General features: G+C 44.8%; 1 protein-coding gene across 1 annotated transcript in view; it reads left to right on the forward strand.

Annotated features, from left to right (window-relative positions):
* The first annotated feature begins 1,874 nt into the window (after nucleotides 1-1,874).
* The window catches only part of KANK2 (KN motif and ankyrin repeat domains 2), a 63,711-nt gene continuing 39,224 nt past the window's right edge, over nucleotides 1,875-26,361 (forward strand). The window contains exon 1 of the mRNA XM_087711074.1: nucleotides 1,875-2,036. The gene's annotated coding sequence lies outside the window, so the exon portion shown is untranslated. The remainder of the gene's footprint in view (nucleotides 2,037-26,361) is intronic.

Consider the following 26,361-nt stretch of genomic DNA (forward strand, 5'->3'; position numbering starts at 1 on the left):
AAACACTGTATTAGATAACTCCAGGGGGCATTGATTAGCCAAGGCTTAGGAATGGGGACAGCTAGAGATCAATAGAACGAATTGTAGAATTATTGCTAACATGTTTATTAGAGAGGATATCTCGTATTATTTCACCTCCTCCCGCCTTCTCCTTTAGTGAAAATGTATAAAGTTTTCTTAATCCTTTGTTCTTGGTTCTCTTGGCCTTTTGGCCAGGAACCCTTTTCCTTGGAGTCCTCCAATAAAAAAAGCAATCGGAAAGCCTGCACCTCGTCTCTGGCGTCCCTCATTGGCTTCGGCCCCAGGCTCAGACCCGAATTGGGAGCAACAATTGTTATCAGCGATTTGGGTGAAAAGATGGAAGAAATGCTTGTCTGAAGATGTCACAAACCTGTCACGGGATAACGAATGCAGAAGAAACTGGCCACGTGGAGCTCATGCTTCATCTTCGGAATGACGTAAGGAGGATTTTTTCGAGGGCTTTGACACGGGTGGCGCAGTGGTTAAATGGCGCAGTGGTTAAATGCAGCACTGCAGGCTGACTGCTAGATCAGCAGTTCAGCGGTTCAAATCTCACCGGCTCAGGGTTGACTCAGCCTTCCATCCTTCCGAGGTGGGTGAAATGAGGACCCGGATTGTTGTTGGGGGCGATATGCTGACTCTGTAAACCGCTTAGAGAGGCCTGAAAGGCCTATGAAGCGGTATATAAGTCTACTGTTATTGCTATTATTGCTATTGCTGAAAGGAGGATGCTCAGAAGGTCCCTGGACAGCCTGGGATGCTTTAATCTCAAGCGCTACTTAAATAGCACAGTGGACTCAAAGACACAAACGGCCCTTTCCATTCTGATTTTATGGGGAGGGGTTGGGGGGGCGACAACAATCTGCAATAGACCCGTCTCCGCTACCTACTAAGAAGCGCTGAAAAGCTACTAGGACAGAGAATGTTTTCCTCGTTTCCAAAGGAAGAGCGGTTTTTCCAAGCCCCCTTTTGAGAGACAACATTTCCACTAAGACAGTGTTTCTCAGCCTTGGCAACTTGAAGATGTCCGGACTTCAACACCCAGAATTCCCCAGCCAGCATTCGCTGGCTGGGGAATTCTGGGCGTTGAAGTCCGGACATCTTCAAGTTGCCAAGGTTGAGAAACACTGTGATAGACATTTGCAGTCCAGATATAGTGCAACTAATACATTGGTGGCACATATTCCATTAATATAAGTATTAACATTTATTAGAGTAATTAGCATTCGCTGGCTGGGGAATTCTGGGCGTTGAAGTCCGGACATCTTCAAGTGGCCAAGGTTGAGAAACACTGATTTAAAGCCTCAGATACCTTCATCCTCTTCAGTGGAAAGACAGTGGCTAGGACAGTGTTTCTCAACCTTGACCACTTGAAGATGTCCGGACTTCAACTCCCAGCGAATGCTGGCTGGGGAATTCTGGGAGTTGAAGTCCAGACATCTTCAAGTTGCCAAGGTTGAGAAACACTGCACTAAGAATGCAACCGATGGGGGGGGGGGAGAACATGGAACCCCCCAGGACTTCTTCGGGTAAAATGCAACGGTCGGAAGACGGGAGGCTCTTCTGGGGGGGGGGGGGTTAGCAACGGGGACCCTCCCGCCGCTCGGAGCCCGCGGAGGGTGGAGTCAGGCAGACCCGCTACTTCTCCCCCCCCCCCATCTCGCTTGGCCCAGGCAACGGAGGGGGCGCGGCCTGATCGGGCGGGGGCGGAGTCTCCGCCAGCCGCGGGGTCCCTGCTGGGCAAGTCCGCTTCGTTGGCGAGGAGCTCGGCTGGAGCTGGGAGCGGCGCACCGCCGGCGGGAGCGGCCGTTAAGGTACGCCGGCCCTGTTGACCGGTCCTGCCCGATCGCGGAGATGCTCGGCCGCTTCGCTTCTTGCCCGCGGGCTCCCTCCTCCCCTCTCCCAGCTTAGCGCCGCTTCTCCCGAGGCTTCCCCCGCCTTTGCCTTGCTCTCCCTCCCGCTCGAGCCCGGGAAATGCCTCCGCGGACCGAGGGTCCCAAAGCGCCCCGCGAAAGGTAAGCCCGGACCCCTCCTCCTCCTCCTCCTCCCGCTGGTCCCGCTGGCTCGCTTGCGCCTCTGCTCCGCTCATCCCGGCCGCCCTTTCCCTGCGCTCCGGCCTCGAGCGGCGTTGGAGAAAGCGGAGCCCCTCGGAACTCCCGGGGAAACTTCTCCGCTCGCCTAAACCCTGTGCAAACTCCCTCGGCCGCCTTTGGCTTTGCGCTTAATGGAAGGACGTCGCTGCTCCTCCCCGCTGCCTCCCCCCCCCCCGTCTGGGCTGGAGAAAGAGCCGAAAAGGACCGACATCATCTGTACATCCCCCCCCCCCGTCCGCCTCCTCCTTCCAGTCGCCTCTCCGCGCCTGTTTTGAGGCTGGAGAAAGGCGGGGCGGCGGTCATCTACAGCTGTTTGCCATTAGACTGCAGTGTTTCTCAACCTGGGAGACTTGAAGTCCTGTGGACTTCAACTCCCAGAATTCCCCCAGCCAGCTATGCTGGCTGGGGGATTCTGGGAGTTGAAGTCCACAGGACTTCAAGTCTCCCAGGTTGAGAAACACTGCATTAGAATGAGGCGCTGCGAATTGGGACGCTGGGGGTTGCAAACGGTCTTCTCCCCTTTTCCTGCTCTGCCTGTCAGGCTGACCTCGATAACGTCGCCTTTGGGACGTCCCAGGGTGGAGGGGAATCTTGGATTTCTCGGAGTTGGCTTGCCCACAAGCGGTGGGGCAGGAAGACCACCATGAGCTCTGCGGGTGGAGGGAAAGGCGTAAAATAAGGAGGGAGGGGAGCAACAGGCCAGGTTCCTTTTAACCTTGCTCGGGGCAGTGAAGGAGAGGGGGGGTGCCTGCTGGATCCCCCTCCCCAAACGCCAGCTGGGCAATAGGAGCCACTTGGGAAGACTGTGGCTTTTGGTTCTGGGTTAATTTTGGGTAGCCCGTCTTGAAGGCAAGCATTTGCCCCATCCAGTGTGTGACAACCATGATATTAAATACCTACCTTTGTCCCCGAACCTGGCAAAGCTGCCCAAGGATGGCTTCCTTTTCTAGAGCAGGGATGTCTTGAGCCAGAGCTCTAAAGCTTAGCTATTACTGTAACGCGCTCTACATGGGGCTGCCCTTGAAGAGTGTTCGAAGACTTCAGCTTGTCCAGAATGCAGCCGCGCGAGCAATTGTGGGTGCAATAGCAATAGCAGTTAGACTTCTATACCGCTTCATAGGGCTTTCAGCCCTCTCTAAGCGGTTTACAGAGTCAGCATATTGCCCCCAACAATCCGGGTCCTCATTTTACCCACCTCGGAAGGATGGAAGGCTGAGTCAACCTTGAGCCGGTGAGATTTGAACAGCCGAACTGCAGAACTGCAGTCAGCTGAAGTAGCCTGCAGTGCTGCGTTTAACCACTGTGCCACCTTGGCTCCGTACACCCACGTTACACCTATCCTCCATGAGCTGCACTGGCTGCCCATTGGTCTCCGGACACGCTTCAAGGTGCTAGTCGTTACTTTTAAAGCCCTCCATGGTATCGGACCTGGTTACTTGAGAGACCGCATCCTGCCAGTCACCTCCCAAAGACCTATTAGATCCCACAGACTAGGCCTCCTCCGAATTCCATCTGCCGGCCAATGTTGGCTGGCGACCCCCCGGGGGAGGGCCTTCTTTGTGGCTGCTCTGGCCCTCTGGAACGAGCTCCCCGTGGAGATCCGGGCCCTTACTACCCTCCCGGCCTTCCGCAAAGCAACTAAGACCTGGCTGTTCCGGCAGGCCTGGGGCTGTTGAATTATCCAGCCCCATCCTAAGTTATGAATGTTGTCAAATTTTTAAAGTGTTGTTTTTATTTTGTACCCCCTTCACCTCTTATTGTTAGCCGCCCTGAGTCTTCCGGGAATAGGGTGGCATACAAGCCAAATCAATCAAATAAATCAAATCAAATCAAGTGTGAGCCCCCCCCCTACAAGGACGAGTCCATTAGCCAGACACCTACAGTTCTGTAATCCTTTCAGATGTTAATCATGAAAAGCACCCTGGTTTGCCTTTAAATATGACTTTGAAAAAAAAAATGTAAACAGCAGCAACACCCATACTGTGTAATAGAGATACTTTTCTCCCTCCAGTGCAAATTTTTCTCGCAATATTTTTTCATTAAGCAGAACACCAATATTTGGTTTGAATTGGATAACAACATAAAGCCTTTGAACCTAATCATCTGAAACTTACCAGGATTTATACCCACAGCAGATAAAATTGTGTTGCAAATTATTTCCAATTCTGCCAAGAAATTAAAAACATTAGCAGTTTACTTCATGGGACCAGAAGGATCCTGTTTTCAATATGATATGTACCACCCGATCATAAAAGGCTGTGATTTCTTCAAATTTTAGCTTAATTTCAGGTTACTCTTAATGGAAAGCAGGCTAAACTTTACTAAAAACGTGTCGCATGGAAGAACAACAATTGCTGTTTGGTGTTTTCTAATTATAGTTAAGAGGGACGTTTGGGATTTAGAATTGTAAGGAACACACAACCGCCTGTCCACAACCTTCTAAGCGTGCGACAGATAGAAAGCAGACAGTCGGAGCCAGAGATTGGGTCTTGCCTCTTAGAAATGTGTGAAATGAGGAGGCCAGGTATGGAATGGGAGAATCTGGCCTGTGTGGAGGTCCCCTTCAGGTGCAACTCCTGGGCGACAGGTGTGAGAGAGCTCTAAAAATGAGTAAAAAGGTGGCATCTCTTGGCCCCAGAGAACCAACTAGCAAAGACTGTCACACACCCCCAGGCTGGCCTCAGGTTCTGCCCTCCTATGTGTTGGGAGCATCCTCTTCTTCTGGCCACAGTTCTTGCTTTCCTCGAGTGATCAGTCTCTGCTATTGGCCTCCTATTTTCTAGCTGGGGTGGGGAACCAAGCTGGGGGGTGAGTTTAAAGGCACCAAGTTGGGGTCAAGTGAGATTCCTGCTCTCTTCAGTATTAGAATTAAGCTGACTGGTTCTGGCTAGGCCTATGACAGCGTCTTAGTGCAGATGTAGAAATACAGACACTCCTTGGCCTGCCCAGGTGTGCAGATCCACACACTTCCACAGGATTGGATAGTTTCTGCCCTGATCTGGTCACCCTTCTCTTAACTGAAGGAGTGAAGCACAAGCCACACCAAATAGGCTGAGGTGGCGCAGTGGTCAGGGTGCAGTACTGCAGGCCACTTCAGCTGTCTGTTATCTGCAGTTCGGCAATTCTAATCTCACCGGCTCAAGGTCGACTCAGCCTTCCATCCTTCCGAGGTGGGTGAAATGAGGACCCAGACTGTGGGGGACGATATGCTGACTCAATTTGCTAAAAATCTGTAAACCGCTTAGAGAGGGCTGAAAGCCCTATGAAGCGGTATATAAGTCTAATTAATAAATAAAATAAATAAAATAAATAAAATAAATAAATAAATAAAAAAACAAATAAAACAAATAAAACAAATAAAAAATAAATAAAATAAATAAAATAAATAAAATAAATAAAATAAATAAAATAAATAAAATAAATAAAATAAATAAAATAAATAAAATAAATAAAATAAATAAAATAATAAATAAATAAATAAATAAATAAATAAATAAAATAAAATAAATAAATAACAGGGGAGGCTGGAAGTAGCTGTGAGTTTGAGATCCTCCTAGAGGTATTTCTTATCATTGAAATAATAGAAAATACTTGTAACTTGGGTTTTAGATTTTGGCAATGGTTTGCTCTCCAAGCTTATTTCAATTTGGTTCCTGGATGTTTCATTCAGGACTAGGTAACATCATGGAGCAACTCCAAGTGAACAACTATCACACAACCCACTGACCAGATTGACACACAAGACATTTCTAAGCTAAGGAAAATAGGACAAGAAAATCCTGTTGTAGATGTTACTACGTCTGGTAACAAAACATTCAGAAACTAAATTGAAATAGGCTTGGAGAGCAGACCAATTTCTTACCACTCTTTGTCATAAAGGTTCTGGAGCAGAGAGTCTTGGGATCTGTTTCTATGCAAGAGAATTTCCTTTCTAATCTCTAGGGCAATGCCACCGAGGTCTTCTTCTCCTCCTGGGTTTATAGTGATTTCATGAAAAGGCTTGCCATCTGAATAAGGCTACTTGCTTATTTTGTAGAGACCAGTCAAAATGGTAGTGCCTGCCAAGTATGGAGTGGAGTCTTGTCTCACTCCCTGGTGGAAACAAGTTCCTTCAATGCATTTTGAAGTGACCTATGTGACCATCTCCATACTGAGATTTATCTGTAGGGAGAGTTAAAAAACTAGATATAGTTGTTGCAACCGTATGAATGAAGTTGCAGCCCCTTTCATGAGATTTTGGTTGCATTGCCATGACCGCCATCTTGACCCTCTGCTCAATAGACCATGCCACGAGAGCAGTGTTTCTCAACCTTGGCCACTTGAAGATGTCCGGACTTCAACTCCCAGAATTCCCCAGCCAGCGAATGCTGGCTGGGGAATTCTGGGAGTTGAAGTCCGGACATCTTCAAGTTGACAAGGTTGAGAAACACTGCACTAGAAAGTGCAGCTAGAAACCACTAGAGATCAACCAGTGCTTTATCCAACAGACCCAAAAGAAAAACCATTCCTTAAATGTCTGTCTAACTGAGTAAGGAGTTACAAAAATTCCCAGAACCAAAGGGAAGAGTACAGTGCTCTCATCCCCCTGCTCCCTGTGCTTTCAATACACGGCACGTGCGTTTGGTCATTTTCAGGGAAACTGAATCATCGTATGCATAAAAGGAAAACTGGCTATCAGGATTGCAATTTTCCTATATATAATTTCCCACTGGAAACTGGGGGGGGGGGGGTGTGGCAGGACAGGTAGTTTTGCAGGTGAGTGCTCTTCCCAACACTTGCAACCACAGTACAGGTTTCATGCGGTGTTGCTGAAAGTAATCACTTGCCTAAAGGCAGAAATAAATAGCAATAGCAATAGCAGTTAGACTTATATACCGCTTCATAGGGCTTTCAGCCCCCTCTAAGCGGTTTACAGAGTCAGCATGTCGCCCCCACAGTCTGGGTCCTCATTTCACCCAGATAGATAGATAGATGATAGATAGATAGATAGATAGATAGATAGATAGATAGATAGATAGATAGATAGATAGATAGATAGATATAGAGAGAGGGAGGGAGGGAGAGATAGATATAGTTAGATATAGTTAGATATAGATAGAATAGATAGATAGATAGATAGATAGATAGATAGATAGATGATAGATAGATAGATAGATAGATAGATAGATAGATGATAGATAGATAGATAGATAGATAGATAGATAGATAGATAGATAGATAGATAGATAGATATAGAGAGAGGGAGGGAGGGAGAGATAGATATAGTTAGATATAGATAGAATAGATAGATAGATAGATAGATAGATAGATAGATAGATGATAGATAGATAGATAGATAGATAGATAGATAGATAGATAGATAGATAGATAGATAGATGATAGATAGCAATAGCAATAGCAGTTAGACTTATATACCGCTTCATAGGGCTTCCAGCCCTCTCTAAGCGGTTTACAGAGTCAGCATATATTTCCCCCACAGTCTGGGTCCTCATTTCACCCACCTCGGAAGGATGGAAGGCTGAGTCCACCTTGAGCCGGTGAGATTAGAACCGCTGAACTGCAGATAACAGTCAGCTGAAGTGGCCTGCAGTGCTGCATCCCTAACCACTGCACCACCTCGGCTCTAAGTCTGATTGTGCTTGCTGCACAGTTTTGTTTTGTTTTGCAAGGATTGTGAAATTATCTAGAAGAATTAAGATTGTGTTGCTGATCAAAGTTCCCCGTGAAATCCACCCGGGAGCTTCAAATTCATATTATAACGCAAGGGAGGAGTTGCAGGAGTTGTTGTGAATGGAAAAATGGCCCCATCCCAAGCCCACAAGGCTCCACCATCACAAATTGCTAAATTGAAGAGTTGCTGTGTGAGCTGTATTATGTCAGAGCTGGAAGAATGTTGGCTTGCTTGCCCAAGGAGGACAATGTTGTAGGAATATAGCAAGGCCATGCGGATGCCGGATTAGGGCAAACTGCTCCTTATTGAGGGGTCCTTGCTAAAGGGTGCGAGATTTTGTAACACTGCGGTTTTCCCTAAATGGCAGCTTACAGAGTTATAAAAACTTTTACAGAGTTAAAAAAAATAAAGTAAAAAACCCATTCAGGGATAATTGTCACAATGAGTCTAAACCAGTGTTTCTCAACCTTGGCCACTTGAAGATGTCTGGACTTCAACTCCCAGAATTCCCCAGCCAGCATTCGCTGGCTGGGGAATTCTGGGAGTTGAAGTCCAGACATCTTCAAGTGGCCAAGGTTGAGAAACACTGTCCTAGACACTGAATTGTTTATACGCGAATGCTGGCTGGGGAATTCTGGGAGTTGAAGTCCAGACATCTTCAAGTTGCCAAGGTTGAGAAACACTGGTCTAAACCTTTCTCCTTTCCTTGTAAATTGTGTTTGTGGAACAAAGTTACTTTCCTTCTTCAGGATTTCACGTTCTTGAAATCTTTGAAAAGAAAACTGGCTGTGCCTGAATTTCAATCTCTCCTCTTCAACCCACAGCATCTGATGTTATAATATATTAAATTTATCAGGTAAATTAACAAACAATTATGTGGCTTCATGTGGCTGTAAGATTGTAATTGGACCCCCGATATATTTACGTTAGCAGGAATTTCAGTTATAGATATGCAATCTTCCACCAAAGATTATAACACAGAAAGAAAACAAAAGATTCTCAAGCAATTTTCAACTTAGGTGTTTGCAGAATATTTGACAAGATGATAATAACAAATTCGCAGGGCAATAGCAATAGCAGTAGACTTATATACCGCTTCATAGGCCTTTCAGGCCTCTCTAAGCGGTTTACAGAGAGTCAGCATATTGCCCCCAACAATCTGGGTCCTCATTTTACCCACCTCGGAAGGATGGAAGGCTGAGTCAACCCTGAGCCGGTGAGATTTGAACCGCTGAACTGCTGATCTAGCAGTCAGCCTGCAGTGCTGCATTTAACCACTGCGCCACCTTCCCCAATAAGTTTCCTAAGAAGGAGATGGTGGGACCTCAGAATGACATTTGTTCATCTCTGGTAACAACACAGGTCTTGTCCCATTTGTAGCCAAGAAGAACCTTAGTGTTGGGAGAGAAGTAGAAAGTTTTCAACCTACTGCTTAGAGTAGTGGTTCCCAAACTTGGCAACTTTAAGACTTGTGGACTTCAAGTCCCAGAATTCTCCAGCCAGCTCTGGGAGTTGAAGTCCACAAGTCTTAAAGTTGCCAAGTTTGGGAACCACTGGCTTAGAGGATAGTAAATATCTCACTAACAGAATAGAAGGGAAGAAAAGACAGCAAACTCAAGGCTGTGTTTGGGAAGGATGCAAACAAGATACAGGGGAATTGATCATGCTCCACCTCCAGCGGGGCATTATAATAATCAGAGGTCCACCACCACGAATGGCTTCAGGCAACAGCAATTGACCTTCAAATAACATTGTGGGACACACTTTTATTCCATTTCTGCTCAGTATTCAATTATCTTCTGAGGTGCTTGCTTGGTCTAAGGCAGTGGTTCCCAAACTTGGCAACTTTAAGACTTGTGGACTTCAACTCCCAGAATTCAACTTTAAGACTTGTGGACTTCAACTCCCAGAATTCAACTTTAAGACTTGTGGACTTCAACTCCCAGAATTCAACTTGCTGGCTGGAGAATTCTGGGAGTTGAAGTCCACAAGTCTTAAAGTTGCCAAGTTTGGGAGCCACTGGTCTAAGGCCTGACTTTCCAAAGTTTGCTGCTATTATTCTCCAGGATGTCACACCTCTTTCTCCTAAAACCACAAAGGGAAAACCTCAATTCTTTAGGTAATGCACAATCTCCATCTGCAGAGCTCCTTCCCCAAGCCTCCCCATGGACAAAGCAGGGCCTGCAGTTCCAAAGTTGTTGGCTGAAGGGCCTCATTGTATAAATGAACTCTGGGAGTTCAGCAAGATCAAACAATTCACTCTTTCAAGCCAGATGGAGCCACTTCTTCAAATCCAATCCTCCCCCTCCTTCGGCCCTTCAGCGTGGGAAGAAGTTGGGGGTGTGGCCAGCATAATTTAACCTTTGCTAAATTTAAATTAGCACTTAATCTCACATATCCACTTTAGTAACTTGAAGCATAGAGAAAGAAACATAATGAAAAATTCCAAGTAAACCAAATTCAAACCTTTATTGTCAGTGCACAACATGTGTATGAGATTAGTTGAGCCTCCCTTTGTGCAACATAATACACAATACGACTCACAGTGAAGACAGAAAATCCCTAACCCAATAAATCATATTAACAAACACATAGTCCTATTACACCAATGCAGTGGTGGGTTTCAAAAATTGTTCGAACCTACTCTGTGGGTGTGGCCTCCTTCATGGGAGTGGCTTGCCACCCATGTGACCGGATGGGAGTGGCTTGCCGCCCATGTGCCCGGATATGAAGATGCCGACGACACTTGTCAGAACCACCTTAAATTGCCCCCCACACAGCCCTGGCATGCATAAGAATAGGATGCAAACTTGTTTTTTAAAAGGCATCTTTGGTTTGCGTTAAAACAACTTCAACAACTGATTGCACCACAAACGCAGTAGTCATCCTTACCTTTCACAGAGGCCCTGAGTTTTATAAATAGGAGCATGACAGTGTAGAATAATCATATCCAAGGACCAGTGGTGGGTTTCAAAAAAAAATTTGGAGCCTCTTCTGTAGGTGTGGCCTGCTTTCCGGGTCCACTGGTGGAACCTCTTCTAACCGGTTTGGTACATTTGACGAACCGGTTCTACCGAATAGGTGCAAACTGGTAGGAACCCCCCACCTCTGCACCAATGTAATCGTATTACGCATTGTGCCAGCCCTTCAAGTCCATCGTACAACCGAGTTATGATGTTATTTTGCATTCAGGATTCTGACAGCTGATGAATGAAACCTGTTCTTTAGCCTCCTTTCGCAGCTGGCTGTGCTTCTGTATCTCCTTCCCGATGGTAGGAGGGTAAAGAAGTGGTGACCAGGGGGGTCAGTCGTCCCTGAGGATTTTCCTCGCTCTTCTAAGGCAGCGAGCCCTAGCGATCTTGCCTAGTGGTATCAGGGGACACAACGTTTTGTGCTGTGCTCACCACCCTCTGTAATGTCTTTCTATCCGTGGCTGTCAGGCCGGCATGCAATAAGTGAGGACACTTTGTATTGTGGACCGGTAAAAGGAGGCCATCATCAGTTGTTGTTGCGCCTTGTTTTTATGTAAGACGCTAAGGAAATGGAGTCTCTGTTGGGCCTATCTGGCAACCTGGATTGTGTTGTTCTTCCAGGTGAGGTGGATCTGGGTACTTGAGAGACCGCCTACTGCCAATTACCTCCACTCGACTAATTAGATCCCATAGATTAGGCCTCCTCCGAGTTCCATCTGCCAGTCAATGTTGACTGGCAACCACGCGGAGGAGAGCCTTCTCTGTGGCTGCTCTGACCCTCTGGAATGAACTCCCCGTGGAGCTTCGTACCCTCACCACCCTCCAGACCTTCCGCACAGCCCTCAAAACCTGGCTATCCCGTCAGGCCTGGGGCTAAAGACCGTAACCCACCCGAATTTTATGAATGTTGTGCTTTTAATGATGTACTGTTCTTATGTGTTAATCTGTTTGTTTTCCCCTCCTTTCGAATTGTAAGCCGCCCTGAGTCCCCCCAGGGAAAAGGGCGGCATATAAATAAACTACTCCAACTCCAACTCCACTGAGATGGACTCCCAGGAATTTAAAGGAGGAGGAGACTCTCTCCACACAGCCCCCCCACTCAATGTAAAGTAGGGCAGGTTCCTCTGAGAGCCGAGGTGGCGCAGTGGTTAAATGCAGCACTGCAGGCTACTTCAGCTGACTGCTAGTTCGGCAGTTCGGCAGTTCAAATCTCACCGGCTCAGGGTTGACTCAGCCTTCCATCCTTCCGAGGTGGGTGAAATGAGGACCCGGATTGTTGATGGGGGCAATATGCTGACTCTGTAAACCGCTTAGAGAGGGCTGAAAGCCCTATGAAGCGGTATATAAGTCTAACTGCTATTGCTATTGCTCTCTCTTCTTCCAGAAGCACCATCTCTTTTCTCTTGCTGATATTCAGGTGCAAGTTGTTTCCTGTGCACCATGTGGATACTTTCTGAACCTGCCCGCTATACACTGATGTGTCTCCACCTGTAATAAGGCCCAATACGGTGGTATCATTTGTGAACTTGATGATCACAGTGGAAGGGTCAGAAGATACACAATTCTGCATGTACAGGTAGGGACTGAGCACATAGCTCTGAGGAGGGTCAGTGCTAAGCTTCAGGGAGGTGGATATGAATGACCAAACCCTCCCTGGGGCTTCTCCGTCAGAAAGTCTTTAATCCAGTCGCAGGTGGAAGGGGGGGGGGGAATTCAAGTCAACCTGCACAACACCTTCCGTGTCAAGCACCGTTAGACAGTTACTTCTTCCTAGTCTTGCAAAACATTGGTGCAGTGGTTGTGGCAAAAAAAAATGGGAATTCTTTTACCCATTCTTTCAGTTATTGCTCTGAGCTTTAATCATTTAATTATGGCTGATCAATTAATGCTTGAATTTCAGATGAGGTGGGTCTTCAGAAAGTTGTTCCTTTCATGCCCAGCTACATAGTGCAGATTGTCTATTTTCCCAAATGGCCTCTTACCTAGGAAAGTCACAGAGTCACCAGTGCTTTAGAAATCACGTGCAGCCTGATTTGTAAGTGACTTTTTGGGGAGAAGGCTATGAGCAGCAGAGCTAAATGTAATTAACAATTGTGTTTGTGGTTTTTTTAAAAAGCATAAGTGCTAGGAGAGTAAAGGAAAAAATGTCTTTAACTGTGTTGCCCTTGCAATTCCAATCTAGAGCAAATCCTTGTTTTGTTTTGTTTTTAATTACAAAAATTATCAGTTGTCTGAATGACATTGTACCTAGTTTGGCTGTGAGGAACAGAGCCTATGCATTCTTTCTGAGATTCATTACTGTGTGTATCAACACCAGCCTAGCAAGAAGCTGCCCTCTTCTGACTTGGCATAGTGTTCTGAACATCTAACCATCTTAACCACAAGCCAGAAAATCATTGGCATCCAACATCCAGCCTGTAAGGAAAGACTGACTTTCTGGAAGACCGCAGAGACTTGAACTGTAAAGCTCTTTTAATTTCTGCTTCTTCTTATATCCCACTGAACTGCAATATAAAATTTATGCAATGTTTTATTTGCCATCTATCTTAACAGATCAGCACTGATAGGATATACTGAACTTCTGTACATCTGATTTTTCATCCTCATTTCCCCCTCTCCACTCCTATTCATTTTCCTGACCGTAACAGATCATTTCTTTTTTTAACCACAGGATTCTGGAACTCCAGAAATCCTAGGCTCCAAGTTGTTTTCTAATAGCAAAGAAGCATTGTTCATATATTCGTGTTTTGTTAGTTTTAAAAATAAAAAAACTGCTTGTATTAATTATCATGGTTCAGTAAATTAGGTAAGGCAGATTAATTCGTGAAATAAGAAAGAGAAGAAAGAGAGCGAGCGAAGTCTTTATTTTCTTCAGAATTTGGGCTCATACACAGCATGGAGACGATGAGAAGACAACAAGAATTGTGTATGCAGATACCGAGGTGCATGTCTGTCTTAGTAGGTCTCTCTCTGTTTTGAAAGCAAAAGGATTTACAATTAGGCAGAGGAGAGACGGACAGTTTCTCTCTGTTAGAGGGTCCTACGGTATTTTCTGTTTCCCCTGCCAATGTGTACATCTCATGTTAAGGTCCTGCTGGGTCCGACTGAAGTGTGTTTATGCCCATAGACTAGCTATGAAAGTTGTCCTATATTGTCCTGGTGTTTGTTGGGGGGTAAAACTGACTTGCAGGCTCTCCCCCATTTGTTCATATATATTATATGTATGTATCTATAAGTAGAGGAGCAGGGAAGCTTCAGTTGAATGTTCTCTGTTGATGCTGAAGGTCCCATTGGAAGACTGTAGCTGGGCGTGTTTTAGCAAGAGCTCTTTAGCTCTTGAGAATAATCCTGTTTCATTAAGAATATTAAATGGCTTATTTTCTATCTCTAGCACTTAGCTTCAGACTAGCATCCCCAACCCTAAGAACCAGACAGCTTTAGCAAATGTTTTTGAAATAATTCTCAGTATTATTCAGTATAATAATGAAATAATCTCAGTATATGAAAGCGGGGGGGGGGGGTGGCTTATGCCGTGATCTGAAAGGATAGGAGGAGGCTGATTGAGAAGGGCGGATTTTTAAGGGGAATCCACCTAAACTGCTGGGCTTCCAGATAAGACCTAATTTCATCCATGTGTATGAGTGGAGCTGGATAAAGCTGCCTTTAAAGAGGCTAATACTTCTGCATAGATTTCGAAGTGCAGAGCTGTGCAGGCCAGAATAGCAAAAGTGTGGTAGATGAACTATTTATCTCTTCGTGCATGCCTTCTAAGCGCTTACCCAAGCCCCCCTTTCAGATTAATTGGGAGTTTAAAAAAGCGTAAGCTATTGATGTTCTTTTCGATAACAGAGCTGTACTGATAAGTCTAATAAACAGATAAGTCTGTTTAAGCATTTAAAGGAAATAGAGGAATTGATGCCTTTAGCATACCCATCTTGCATAATGTCCTGCTTCTCTATTTAAAAGAATTCACTGAAACACGTGGGAGGGATAATATTCCCATGATATGTATATATCAACTTTTTGTCCTATCATTTGCATATTGCATCAAAATGCAAATTTATGTAAATATTTAAAATAGATCTTATCTCACCCATTCCCCAATAAACAAACTGCATGCAAGTAGTAGCAGAGAAATTTCCCCTTTCCACTTTACCTCTGGAGTAGAGGTGGACCCTATGGTAGCGCTTCCTCTTCCAAAGTTGAGCATAGGAGCATGGAAAAAGTCAGAGCTATAGTCGCTCAAGTTCGGGAAAACAGCAAGGAGAGATGGGGAAATCTTCTGAGTCCCATAATGCTGTCAGCTTTCATCTGACTATGAGCAGAGTCCAAGGATGAGGAAGACAGAAGTAAATGCTGTTTTCTTTTTTTAACCAGGAGCTCTTCTTAAACGTCCTTTTAAAGTTTAGATCCTTTTTTTTAAAGTTTGTTTGAAGAAGTATTAATATAAATGAAAAAGGAAAAGCAAATCAGGTTCAACAAGTAGATAATGTAGACCAGTTAAGGTCAGTTTTGTTTATTTTTTAAAATTATTTCTGAGATAATTGGAATCCTAGATCTAGAATATCCAAAAGCTGAAGACCAAAACCTCTGGCCTAATAATGGGATGCGTTGAGTCTCTTTCATTATTATCAATCTCTGCTTTTTTTAGTTCCGGCAGGCTGGGGGCTGTTGAAGTATCCGGCCCCACTTCAATTGTGAATGTTGCTGTATTTTTAAATTGTTGTATTGTCTTGTATTGTCTTATTTATCTCCTGTCCCTGTTTTATTGTAAGCCGCCCAGAGTCCTTCGGGAGTGGGCGGCATACAAAACCAATAAAACTCAAACTCAAACTTTAGATCAGCACTAGGGACACTGGCTTCTCTTCTGTTCTGGAAAGTCATCCTGGATGGCAAGCACAATGCTCTCTCCTCATGGAATTCCTAAAGCTTCTTCTTTTTCGGAATCTTCAAAATTCGGAAATCAAAGCTAAAACCGATTACAGCAGTTTGCGGTATATCTCCTTTCAAATGTTCAAGGTTTTTTTGTGCTGGAAAAGTGATTGCATGCATATTCAGAGAACGTTTTTGTCATATAGAAGTTTGTCTGTTTGTTGGTTTCTTTATATATTTTAGTATTCAGTTTTTATAGCTAGCCAATGACTGTGGGTGGCTTGCAGTTCTAAACTTATGAAACTGTAACTCTAAACTTATATCAATACATATATTTTGTAAAAAAAACCAGAGACAAAACCATGGAGATATAGACTTGAATATCATTTTAGAAGCAGACTGGAAACTGGACAAGGCAGACTGCAGCTGACTACTCCAATTCTTCCACTGCATTGTACGGCTTCTTGTAACAGAAAGCCACATCCATTGCATAAAATAATGTTCTAGCCTCAGTCTCAGACATTAGCCAAATCAATCCTACCCCAGCAAAACAACTAACATGAAGAAAGAAGTCGTGGCTTTTGCATCCCTGGCCTAATAAAAGGTTTGCTAATTGAATTAAGTTCAGCTTCTTTGCATAGCAATAGCAGTTAGCAATAGCAGTTAGACTTATATACCGCTTCCTAGGGCTTTCAGCCCTCTCTAAGCGGTTTACAGAGTCAGCATATCGCCCCCACAGTCCGGGTCCTCATTTCACCCACCTCGGGAGGATGGAAGGCTGAGTCAACCCTGAGCCGGTGGGATTTGAACAGCCGAACTGCAGATAGCAGCCAGCTGAAGTGGCCTGCAGTACTGCACCCTAACCACTGCGCCACCTCGGCTCTTATGGAGCCTAAGAGTGCAGAGGACCCTTGCCTTGGCTCTGAGGCATCCTGCTTGCTACTGTGCTTGGAGGAGCTGTGCGTGGAGCCTCCATCTCAGGTCCAGTCCTGTGCAAACACTTTTATGCCATATAGAGAAGGAACCTGAGGAAGATAAGTCACCCGTCTGGCCCCAATTGCCCCGCTGCTTCCCATCTGCCTCTTGGCTCTGTGCCTGTCTGTGAGGAGGAGGAAAGAAAATAGGTATCATCACCCCTGGGGCCCAAGCATGAACCCTCACTTTGTCCCGTGGGCTGTGGTCCCTCAATAATGCCTCTTATCATATATCCCGTGTTTTTCGAAGTATAAGACACACCTTTCCACCAAAAAAAGAGGGTGAAAATCTGGGTGTGTTTTATACACTGAATACAACATTTTTGGCCTACCAAAATCCCATCCCCTTTGCAAAAATGGATGTGCAGAGGGTTTAGGAGGCTTGCAAAGTACTCCTAGGGGCTGGGGAGGGCAAAAATGAGCAAAATGGGCCTTTTTTGCCCCCCCCCAGCCCCCAGGAGCACCCTACAAGCCTCCCAAAGCTCTGCATGCCCTCCCCCTTTTTAAAAAAAATGTGTGCAGAGGGTTTGGGGGGCCTGCAGAGTGCAAAAACTTTTTAAAAAATTAACCTCTTCAAAATCATGGTGCATCTTATACTCCGGTGCGTCTTATAGTCCGAAAAATATGGAGCTGTGGCTATTGCTAAGTATGGTGGCAATGCTGTTCAGTGAAAACCTCTGCAATGCCCAGGGGAACAGTAAAGGAGAGAGGAACACAGCACCCTGCAAGCCGATCAGTCGGGAGAGGAGAATCCCCTGGCCTTCCCCCCTCCTCGCTTTGCCTTCTCTGACACCCACAGCCGCAAATAACAATCACCCGGGATTATTGTGAGGGCAGTGATGTCAACACAGCATACATTCTTCCTGTGCTGAGGAGGGGAATTAAACCTACCTTGTGAACAAGCCTTTATTCTTACTAAAAAGAATGATTTGCTGGAATCTCTGGAAATGCAGAGTTACTTGCGTCTCTTAAATGCAATATTTGGCACAGCTTTTTTCAGGCACAAGGCTTAACCTCCACTGGATGAAGATGATGCCTGAATAAGATAATTTGGTTCCACCACAAAACCGCGTTCGACTAAAGTGCGCTCGACGAAACCGCGTAGCTGACGTCATCACAGCGCGACAACAGCACGGAGACAGAAGCACGCTGTAAACGCTAAAGCTAAAATTAACCCCTAAACCTAACCCCCCTAAACCTAATCCTAAACTTAACCCTAACCCTAACCCTAACCCTAACCCTTAACCTAACCCTAAACCTAACCCTAAAGCTAACCCTTACCTTAACTTGAATCGGCTTGCTTTCAAAGCGCTATTTAAAGCGTCCTTTTTTCTCCGCGGTCGCTGTTGTCGCCCTGCTGATGACGTCAGCGACGCGGTTTAATCGGGCGCGCTTTAGTGGAGCGCGGTTTTGTCGTGCCACGAGATAATTTGGTGCAGATAACAGCAAACATGGCACGTTGTAAGATAAAGTCCAGCCCAGCAGTCACAGTGAATATCAATGTGGCTTCAGGGACACTTTTTCACCTCATTGGACTGCCTCAATTCTTGCTATTTATCTGACAGCTGCCTAGTGCTGGATTTCCTGTGATCTATATATGCACTTACCCTTCCTCATTCCAAAGGGATGATGGGGAATTTCGGGGAACTGGGGAATTAGATCTTGCTTCTTCAGTTATTTGTCCTCCAGCATCTGACGGAGCAAACACATATTTTTACATCTGACGTCGGCTCTCACAACCATCTCTTTTCCCCAAGGACTCCCAATGCTGCCAGTAGAGAGTTCTTCCATCCTGTTGTGATGGAACAATCTGATGAAGGAAGATGCTCGGTGGCAAAGATTCTTTGGGAATGGGTTGGAATTCATTGTCCAAAATGTTGTACCTACAACATGTCTCAGTTGCCATAATGATGCAATATAGGAAAGCATGGCTGCGTTTCAGGTGGAAATGACTGGAGTTTAGATGCTGGGAAAATGCAAAATCTGAGTAAACCTTCCAGGCTTATTTTTAAGGAATGGCTTTCCAGATTAAGCTTCTTAGGCAAAGCGGACATACGTGAGGGAGAAAGGCAGCTCAAAAGTGTGATAAATAAAATAAGTAAAATATGAACATGGAATTACTGCTGCCCATCATAAGATTTCACCTTATGAAAATTTTAGTTTCATTTGCTCATTAGAAAGCATCCAGCTGCCAATTTATCACAATTAAATTGAAAACAAATCAAATCAAATTATATCTAGTAGGTTTTGGGGCTGAATCTTACCTCAGATTCTGTCTTTTAATTTTTCACTTTTGCATTTCATTTCATTATATTTTTGTTTCTTGGCCAAAGGAGAAATTAGCATTTCAGGACGACTGTTCATTGATTTTTGGCTGCATGAGACTTGCAACTGCTTCCCTCCCAGACCCACAAAGCTTTCCTGTCTGCTATTAGCCAACTTCAGTATGTTCATCCAGAGAACGACTGAATCTTTTATGTTTTTTCAAGATCTTCTAAGATTAATAGAAAAATCTGTTTCAGTCAAGAGAGGTTCTGAGTGGCATCTTCACAGGAATAGAACATTGTGTCACACAATGAATTTGGATTGTGAAGTTATAACAATTCCATAAGGGCACCTCATTTCTCCCCTTTGCTTTTGGGAAGAAAATTTGGCTTAATAAAGGGATGCATTACGGTTGCTGATTAATCAGCACAGTGGCGCAGTGGTTAAATGCAGCACTGCAGGCCACTTCAGCTGACTGCAGTTCTGCAGTTTGGCGGTTCTAATCTCATTAGGCTCAGGGTTGACTCAGCCTTCCATCCTTCCGAGGTGGGTAAAATGAGGATCCTGATTGTTGTTTGGGGTGATATGCTGACTCTGTAAACCGCTTAGAGAGGGCTGAAAGCCCTAGGAAGCGGTATATAAGTCTAACTGCTATTGCTATTCTTGAAATCTCACTTGAGCTTTGTTATATCCTGGAGATGCCCTGAAATAGATGACCAAATTAGGAACAGGGTCGGAGCGGACTAGGAGTCTGATGCTCACTAGATGCTGTGGATTTAGAATATCCATACTCCCTTGTCCATTGGCTATGCCACCCAGAGTTGCTGAGAGCTAAGTGGCATACAAGTTTAATTTATTATGGTTGGTCATACAGTCAGCCAGACGTTTCACCCATTTATTAAGTTCTTCCAAAATGTAAAAAACAAGAAAAAAGTCAAAGAAACAAGTGGATCACTAATGGGAGGTGATGACAAGAAGGTGACAGGCAGCAGGGAGAAAGTGGAATTGCTTAATTCATTCTTTGCCTTTGCACAAAGGGAAAACCATTGTCCAATTTATTATACCTGTACTGTAAAAGACAGATTAGGAATACAAATCAAAATAGGTAAGAAAATGCTAAGAGACAGCCTATCCACTCTAGACGAATTCAAATCACTAGGATCCATCTCAGGCTTCTGAAGGAACTGGCAGAAATGATCTCAAAACCACTAAACATATATTTCAAAGATCCTTGAACATGTGGGAACTACCAGAAGACTGGAAAAGAGCTGATGTGGTTCCCATCTTCAAAAAAAGGGAAAAAATGGATCCAGGAAATCAGCCTGACATCAATATTTGGGAAGATCTTGGAAAAGATAATTAAGCCACATTAAGAAACAAGCAGAGCTATTATTAGAAGTCAATATGGGTTTGTCAAAAACAAATCATGCCAGACAAATCTTTACATTCTTTAACAAAATGTCTAAATTAGTGGACCAGCAAAATGTTTTGGACATAGTATAATTGGACGTCAGTAAGGCATTTGGCAAAGTATACCACAACCTTCTTCTAGATAAGATAGAAAAATGTGAAATGGACGGGACCATCAGCAGATGGATTACAATTGGCTAGATAAAGGGGGAACTCTAGTATAACAAAGAAAAGGACTAGAGATGACATTAACGGTCTTCTAATATCTGAGTGGCTGCCACAGAATAGAGGGAGGTCAACTTATTCTCCAAAGCAGCTGAGGGCAGGACAAAAAGCAATAGATGGAAGCTAATCAAGGTGAGATCCAACTTAGAACTAAGACGAAATTTCTGATAGTGAGAACCAGAGGTGGGTTCCTACTGGTTCTGCACAACCGGTAGTGGTTTGGCAGCCTGGATCGCTGGAACCACGCTCCAAACCAGTTCTCCCGGCATTGTCATAGGCGCTGCAATCTTGGTTTTTGCTTCTGTGTATGCACAGAGCAATTTTTATTGCACTGGCTGGCCACGCCCAGGAACTGGCCTGCTCCAACACTCGCCCTCCCTCACCTTCGCCATGTGGATTCACAGAACTGCCGCCTCCTGTCTACACACAGGTAAGCAGCATTCACACTAGCCTATCCCCCTCCCTCCCTGCTGGCTGCAACCCGGGCACCGTCTGGTCAACTGGGCAGCCAGCAGGGAAAGTGGCGAGCGGGTGGGTGGGCGGGGCCACCCTGGCTTTCAACGCTCCATCCGGCATGGGTGGTGGCAGCAAGCAGTAAGGGAAGTGAGCCCCGGGCTGGCATCCCTGCCTCTTTCCTCTGAGAGGAGGAGGAGAAGCAGGGCGGGCCAACCCAGCCAACCACAAGCGGCTGCTGAGAGGAAGAGCGGCACTCACTGAGGCAACCTGACTCACTTTCCCGTCTCCCTAGCAGAAGCTCGGTCTTCTCCTCCTCCTCCTCCCCCTCATTTCTCCCTGGCCCTGCTCTCCTTGTGCTGGTTCTGCTGCTGAGGCTCCCTGTCCCATCACTGACTGACCCCGCCCCTCCCTCACCTGGCCTGAGAAGGGGATGGAGAAGCAGCCAGGGCTGATTCTCCAGCGTCTCGCTTTTGTGAAGCTTCTTCTGGCCCTTGTTTGTGCTGGGCATGCCTCAGTCACTTGGGGGGACGTGCAGCCTGCTTTCCACCCAGAAACACTGGCCTGACTCAGCTGGGACCAACGCCGGCCTTCACACACAAGGGCTGGCGGGGTGGGAATGGAATCGGAGTGGGGGAGATGTTGAAAAGGGGGACAGGCCAGCAGCGCCCAGCCACAGCTTTAAAAGGTTCAGGGCAGCGGAAAAGGGAGCTGGCCCTGCCGAATCTCGCACGCCCATCCCGGGTGTCAGACTCGGAGTAAGCCCTCACTTGTCAGCCAATCTCTCCCCCGCCCCGCCAATCTCTCTGTGTCTGTCTGTGTGTATCTCTCTCTCTCTCTTTCTCTCTCAGTCTCTCTCTGTCTCTGTCTCTGTCTCTCTCTCTCTCTCTTTCTGAGTCTCTTCTCTCCCTTTCGAAAAGGCATGGATGGGCCAAGCCAGAAAGCTCGCCTTGGGCTGCTTTCCTACTTTTATTTCTTCTTTTTGGAAATTGATTGTCAGTTGTGGCAGAGGCTTCCTTTCGGGCAGCCCTCCTCCTTTTCCTCTTGCAACCCCCTGGCTGACTGTGGCAGGGCCAGGAGGGTGCCCGCGCATGGAGACCCCCCTCAAGCGAGCGCCAAAGCACAGCAAAGGCGTGTGCGGGGCAAGTGGCTGTTGACTTAAAGGTATTGTTGCAGAATATAAAATGTACCAAGTAAATGCCTCTTGCAATTGACCAATCATGATTTTTGTCAATGCCAATGGTGTTCAATGGGTGCTCCAGATATTTTAGATTTGCACCCAAAGCACCTATTACCATTGGCATTTCCTTGGGCCATAATCATTTTATTTCTATTTGCATATCTTTATATTTTGTTACTTTGTCCTGTTCTTTCTCTTCTATGGTGGCGCAGTGGTTAAATGCAGCACTGCAGGCTACTGCTAGATCAGCAGGTCAGCGGTTCAAATCTCACCGGCTCAGGGTTGACTCAGCCTTCCATCCTTCCGAGGTGGGTGAAATGAGGACCCGGATTGTTGGGGGCAATATGCTGACTCTCTGTAAACCGCTTAGAGAGGCCTGAAAGGCCTATGAAGCGGTATATAAGTCTACTGCTATTACTGCTTTTGCTATTTTGCCAACTCCAGATATTGCAATGTCCAGAGTTTTTGCCTTTCTTGTCACACAGTCTACCAGGTGTTCTGAGTAGATTTATCGTTTTTATTATAGCTTGGAATCATGATATCAAAGTCTCAAGTATTTGGAGGATGCCAGGATGCCTGATCCATGCTTACGTTTCTTGTAATGCTAATTTTTGTTTAAAGTCACTTATAATAATATGGATTCAGTGAGAGAAGCATAGTAAAGGAGCCAGAATGGTATTAATTCAGGAGAGATAAATGAGCACTGACAGCTACTTACAGGTACCAGTCCTAGATACAAAGATGGCCAACAATAGTAAAGTATCAAATGGACTATCTCTCCAATGGGCCTGTCTTTCTGAACAACAAGAGAAGCAGCTGTCAAAATAGCAAAGGGTATAATTGTTAGGAAAGGTGTGTAAAGGAATTTCCTGAACGTTAATGCTTTCCAGCCCAGGAAAGCACTTCTAATTTAGAAACAAGGCAAAACATCTGGAGATGTGGAAGTTCTTATTATCGGACATTCCAAAAACACAAAGATTCTGAGCCTGCTTTATTTATACTTTTGCTCCTTAGAGCTATTGGCCACAGATAGGAATGGATTTTCTTGCAGAGTTCCATCAAGTTGCTTAAGGTCCAAATCAGCATCATAAAATGTATACATGGCTGTTACCGTGTACAGATCTTGTTTCTGAATTAGGTCAAGAGAATTTCCATTTAGGGATCTCCGTTAAATACAGAGTGGGAATTGCAAAAATGTTAATGCCTCTATCTGTTCATAACGAATGTGCATCTCTGCACTTCTGCAGCTTTAATATTGTGCTGTATTAAGAAACCATGAAAAGAGTGGAGATTTTTTTCAAAATCATAGTATGTCTGAATAAGGCCAATTCTTTTTGAGAGACATCAAAACAGAGCACGTAGGATAGTCTCAAAGATTAATTGAGGCATGGAAGTAGTTGTGTAAGAAGTTTAAAAGTCATATTTTAAGAAATGCTTTACTGTGGGTCTGGAAATAATACCAATATAAATTAAATGATAAGATACCCATGTGGGCAATTCCTAGACATGCAATTGAAAATATGAACATAGCACAAAAACAGGATAGAACTACCTATAGACAGCTTCTCATTTTGGAAAGGGGGGTACTACAACTAAAATCTTTAGAGGTATTAAAAGAGGAGAAGGTAGTTCAAACATGGTTCCAGAATGGGCAATTACAGGCCAGGTGGAAAATAGATCAAAAAATTGGTTTTATCCAAGCTGAAGATAATTTGTTTAAACAAATAAGAGATCAAAGCTTAATGCATATAAAGAGGATATATAATGTATTAATACAGATGGATTCGGAAACAGAATTGGAAGTAGTTGTGTAGTTATAATCATGCTACAGATTTTAAAAAATCATGATGGAAACTTAAGTATGGTTTCCAATATAATTTTCTCTCCCAGTCTGACTGCCCTCTGGGTACGTGCTCGTATTAGTTCTATGTCTTTACCCACGCAAACAAGGCTGGAAACCTCCAAGAACAGCTTTTGTCCAAAACAGAAATTCTATTAAAGCAAAAGGAGCTCTTTTTCATATGTAACTCTGCATACAAACAAAGTTAAAGTTTCAAAGCAGCTAGGAGCGAATGGAGTTTCTTTAAAAAAAAACAGGATTAAAAGCAGAAGAAAAAAGGGAGAAAGGAAAAGAGGCTGGGAGTGGCTTGAAACTGATCCCTTGGCGATTCTATGAGGTTTCGTTCTTAATGTAGTGGTAGCTTTTCTACATGAACAGCAACTGGATCCTGGTGGGGCAGAATCAGACTCTGTTTCCCTCTTTCGTAGTGAGGATCTAATGCGACTCCTTTTTTAGAGGCCTTTGGGCAAGTCCCGTCTCCAGAAATGAGCCAGAAATGATTCAGAGGAAGTATCTGGATCAGGGAGACTTTTTGTTGGGATCCTTAGAGTGAGACTGCTCTTGATCTCTGCTTTTTTAGAGAATTGGTTCTTGATCACCTCCTCCCTTCCCGGGTCTTTCTTCTGTTTTTCTCTCCCATTGTTCCTGAGTTCCAAGCTGTTTCTCATCCCCTCCTCCCCATACAAACAGGCCTTTGTACTTGAAAATACTGGCTTCGTTCCACCCCGAGTTCCAGATGCTAAGAATAGCCCTGAGTTCCTGCTGCTGCAGAAGCTACTAACTCTCAAGACTTGTGAAGTCTGAAGATCTGGTCAGAGTATTATTCTCCATTCCAGGGGATAAGGATGCCGCTAAAAAAACAGAATGCCATTTTCCAAGGGGTTCTCTACAGCAGTGTTTCTCAACCTTGGCAACTTGAAGATGTCCGGACTTCAACTCCCAGAATTCCCCAGCCAGCGAATGCATTCGCTGGCTGGGGAATTCTGGGAGTTGAAGTCCAGACATCTTGAAGTTGCCAAGGTTGAGAAACACTGTGATAGACATTTGCAGTCCAGATATAGTGGAACTAATACATTGGTGGCACATATTCCATTAATATAAGTATGAACATTTATTAAAGTAATTAGCATTCGCTGGCTGGGGAATTCTGGGCGTTGAAGTCCAGACATCTTCAAGTTACCAAGGTTGAGAAACACTGATTTAAAGCCTCAGATACCTTCATCCTCTTCAGTGGAAAGACAGTGGCTAGGACAGTGTTTCTCAACCTTGGCAACTTGAAGATGTCCGGACTTCAACTCCCAGCGAATGCTGGCTGGGGGATTCTGGGAGTTGAAGTCCAACTTAATCTCTCTAAACCAGTGTTTCTCAACCTTGGCAACTTCAAGATGTCTGGACTTCATCTCCCAGAATTCCCCAGCCAGCGAATGCATTCGCTGGCTGGGGAATTCTGGGAGTTGAAGTCCGGACATCTTCAAGTTGCCAAGGTTGAGAAACACTGCTCTACAGTTCCAAATAGGAATGATCAGGACCGTCAGAAATGTAGCTAACAATCATGGAGGTTATATTCCAAAAGCATCTCGCCGTTACTTCCTCCCTCTTATATTTTGTGTCTTATATATTTTTGTGAAAGGAGACTGGGGATCCTTGGGGGGGATATTTTGTTGTTCTGATGTGTGAATGAGCTTTTAATACACCTACCGCTATGAGTGCCACAAAGTGTAGGGAAATGGATGGGTAGAAAAATTTGGATGAATTCACCAGAGCTGATAGTATCTCCATTTTTCTCATAATACAGGATTATTTTATGGCTAAAGCTGCAAGCATAGGTAGATTCGACTTGTGGTGTTGGTAAGTGCTTCCAAGAAGGGGAAAAAATGTAGATTTGAGTGTGCTACAAGGAAAATTATTGCTCCTTATGAAGCGCTGTTGACAGTTGCTTTCTATAGTGATTTATGTGCAATGCTCATTTATATTATCTTTTATAAATATATGAAAGGTACTCCAGAAGACTTTTGCTGTTTTCATCCATCTACATGTTTGCTATATAATTTCACTGATACCTCAATTGAAATCAGTAATAATGATCAATAAACCAGAAAGCTTATGAAGGCATTGGAAAGATTCCCATAGACAAAGTATACCAAGCTAGAAACCAGGGGACTGAGTTCTAGTCCTGCCTTTACGACTTTATGCAATTTGGAAGTGGTGATTACACTGGTGCATGGGTTACCAGTCTGCTTCTGAGTGCAATTCAAGATGTTCAAGATCACCTTTAAAGCCCTTCATGGCATGGGTCCAGGTTACTTGAGGGACCGTCTTACCCCACTGGGATTGGCCCATACCACTTGTGCCAACAGAGAAGGCATGCTGTGGGTTCCATCAGCC

The sequence above is a fragment of the Thamnophis sirtalis genome, unplaced genomic scaffold (assembly GCF_051295495.1).
Source record: "Thamnophis sirtalis isolate CommonGarterSnake01/CBP01778 unplaced genomic scaffold, rThaSir2_p1.2 scaffold_3, whole genome shotgun sequence".
Classification (NCBI taxonomy): Eukaryota; Metazoa; Chordata; class Lepidosauria; order Squamata; family Natricidae; genus Thamnophis; species Thamnophis sirtalis.